Source organism: Ammodytes marinus (assembly GCF_949987685.1).
Source record: "Ammodytes marinus genome assembly, chromosome: 10".
Taxonomy (NCBI): domain Eukaryota; kingdom Metazoa; phylum Chordata; class Actinopteri; order Uranoscopiformes; family Ammodytidae; genus Ammodytes; species Ammodytes marinus.
In genome coordinates, this window is record NC_137214.1 from 17,962,731 (window position 1) to 17,966,480 (window position 3,750).

Here is a 3,750-nt window from a genome sequence, read left to right on the forward strand (position 1 = left end):
GTGGCAAATGTTTTTGTCTTAGTTGTTTTTGCTGTTTTTGAAATAATTTGCCAGAGGTTGGTGTCAAAATAGAGATATTTGCAACCTTTATCAGAATGGGTTTTTGTGAGCAACACAGAGTGAAGATTTACAATCGTGTGAGAGTGGTGAAAGCAGAAAGGTACTAATGTGATTTCATGACATCACATTTAGTGTTGGGTGAGGACATATGAAACAAATGAGATAAATAAATGTAAGAAATACAGAATTTTTTTTCTGAACATTTCTAATATGTATGATAGTGGTTGATGTCTCTGCCCAGCTTATTTGTTTAGTTTTTTTCACATTGTTGTTTAGTGTTATACTGTAGCATTATAAGCACAAAGCTGAGGCTGAGTATCATTGATTTTGTACGGAATGAACAAGTTGAATGTTGACATGATGGTGGCGCTATATGGGAAGTTATGGGATCAGCACAATCATTAGGATTCATCCTCTGGGGACCATGAATGTCAACACTTTTTTTTTTTTTTTTTAGATATTTTTTGGGCATTTTTATGCTTCATTGATAGTGCAGAGAGACAGAGGTGAAATGGGGCAGAGAGGGGAGTGACATGCAGAGAATGACCGCGGGCGGGAATCGAACCCGAGTCTGCTGCTGGGCCCGACCAGGGAGGGGGACGCCTTACCAACTGAGCTAAAGGCACCCCCGAATGTCAACACTTTTGTAGGGATCCAAAAAAGTAAGATGTAAGCAGATTCAGCCTGAATATAACTGTAGAGCTGACGTTTTTTTCACAGTGTAAAAATGAAGTGTTTATTTAGCTATCTTAATTTCTACCAAAAAAAAGTCAAAATACATTTCACCACAAAACAAAAGAGAAAGACAACTTTCACTATTACACAGAATGAGAAGGTGACCTCAAACGGCCATGCTTCAATTAGTGAATAGATTGCATTATCATTCTCCAGGTGAAAAGCAATATATCAGCTGTGCAGGTCATTGGATTTCAAGACTCGCAAGTGAGGAGATTTGGTCAATCATGAAACAGCCAATTGATTTTCTTCTCTTTATTTGCAGGACTTGGCACGATGCAGAGGGAAATTTCCCTCCCTGTGCACACTGATTGAATGTAATTTTGTCTTAACGCAGCCAGAACACTTCCCACCTGTTTTCTATTCTCTCGTGTTGACATTTGGGGGATATGAGATTTACCTTTGTGAAATGCTTTAGAAAGAAACAACGACTGCAAACACCATAGAAGAGAGCGCGGGAAGACTTGGAAGAGTGTATTTACTACGATACGTGTTCCTATAATGTAATGATGAGATAATGAAGAGAAATTTGCTCATTGTCAAATCAAATCAAATGTGTCACTCTTTGTAAGGCTCATGTTTAAAACTTGTAAATGTGAGCACAGTATTGCGTCACTTTGTTCTGTCTTTGCATATTGTGGTTGTTTGAGCTTATTTGTGTCTCATTGTTGTACGATTATGTCTTTATTTGATCCTTTTGCATGGATTTCTTCCACCTTTCTGCCAACTTCCCTTAAGAAGGACCCATAGTTTAATACGAATATCATTCATATGAGTTTTTTTTTTACCATTGACCTGGAACAGCAGTGTGTTTAACAGCGTGACACCACTACACAGGGGGAGGCCAACACATGGTTTTAATATGCACCAGCTCTGCTCGTTTTAATCAAGACACCACACACAAAAATTATCTTAGGCTGTAATGTGATACGTGAGTGATCTCGCATGCCGTTTTGCTTTGATTCGAAACATATGCAGAATGTACACAGAGAACATTTGTTGCGTGTCTGAAGAGAGCTACCAATGTGTTTGTCTTTTGAGCAACAGAGACGGTGTATTACAAGCAAAGTAACACTGCAATATATCTCCAGCAGCTCAGAAGCAGCCAAATGAGCTCAAAGTTGACGTCAAGTGCAAATACGGGTCTCTTTGAAACAAAACTATCAACAGTAAAAAGAATCCATTCAGAGCTATTCTAGGGTATTACTCTTCGTTGAGTATCTGGGTCTGGAGCCCAAATATTTGAAAAATCCTGCTCACTATCAAACTCCATAATGGTTCACCAATCTCTTAAGGAGGACACACACATGCACAAACCCACGAAAACCTGCTGATAAACACCTGCACATTTCCACATATGTGTGCACTAATTCACATTATTAAACAAAAGCACAAAGCAAGTCCCAAACCAACACACACACACACACACACACACACACACACACACACACACACACACACACACACACACACACACACACACACACACACACACACTTACACACGGGGTGAGGGCTATCTGTGGACCCAGCCATGCTTCACCCATGCAGAGGTGTCTGCTAGCAGTGGGAGTTATCATTGGCCATGGAGGCTTATTCCTGCCAGTGAAGACCGTGCCAGGAAATGACTGATAACACAGCACAGTGGGGGCACGTGTAGACCCTGGCCGTGATGAAGGAATGATGGGAATATGTGCACATCCATCATACAGCACAGCACGGACCCTCCCTCCTTTAGTTGGGATTTTATTTTATTATTGACGTATTTATTGTATATTTCATTAGCTCTGAAAGGGTAAACAGGGTTAAGGATGCAGCTCTGTCAGAGGTAAAACCAAATTTTTCTAATCTAATCCAATATTAGGTTATTTGTTCCAATGTCAAACTGCAAAATTAAAACGCTCATGGACATAATAAGCACGGTGGGAAATTGATGATTTGTGTGATCGCCCGAGAGAGAATCATAACCTTGAGTCATATGCTATGGTATTCAATTTAGGTGATTCGATTGGTTCACTGTAATGTTGTCATCTACTTCCAAAATTAGCTTTCCGTTTGGACTGGTTTGTAAGAGTTTTTTTTTGTTTCTTCAACAAAAAAAGGCTCAAGAGCCTAATAAGGCAAATGAATCGCCAGACTTTTTAAAGAGCAATTTGATGGAACAGCGATATTTCCAGTAAGTAATTCAAAACCTGCATCAACAGGAGGCCACACAGGTCTTGGATTACATCTGAGAAAAATCTTGAGTGTGGAAAAATAAGCTTATAACAGCATAAAACATTATTCCTTTGAGGTATCAAAGTTTTTGGAGGATGAGTCCTTTTTTTCTAGCTTTTCCAACTCCAGAATGGTATTTTCTAAAAACAATGACCCTTTGTTTAGACATGGAGACTTGACCTGAGGAGAAGGTTCAAAATCTGGATTGAATATCTTTTCATCCAGATGGTAAGCGGAGTCCTTGAGGAGTTTGGAAATACCTTCAGTACAGCGGTCACAGTAGTTAATCCAGTTACCATGGCAAACATTGAGTTTTTGGAAATCGCCAGGTAAATAACTTTGGTAAAATTGAATGCTTGGCTCTGTGACACAAATGTAAAGGTATAACATGAGAAGCACAAACTGGTGTGTGTGTGTGTGTGTGTGTGTGTGTGTGTGTGTGTGTGTGTGTGTGTGTGTGTGTGTGTGTGTGTGTGTGCGTGTGTGTTTGTGTATCGTGTATTTCCATTTTTGTGTTTCTATGGTAAAGACAGACTGAGTTGGATGCATGTGTTCTTTCTGCCGGGCTTCACACATTGACTGGACAAACAATCTATTCCAATTAAAGCGAGCTGCAGCCCTGGTGACTGCAGAAGGGGCTGTGCTCCATCGGATCACATCATCCTTTGACAAAAAAAAAACAAGATCGACTGATTAGGATTTGAAGGGAAACAGGGCCCTTCAGGAACATGTAGTGGGG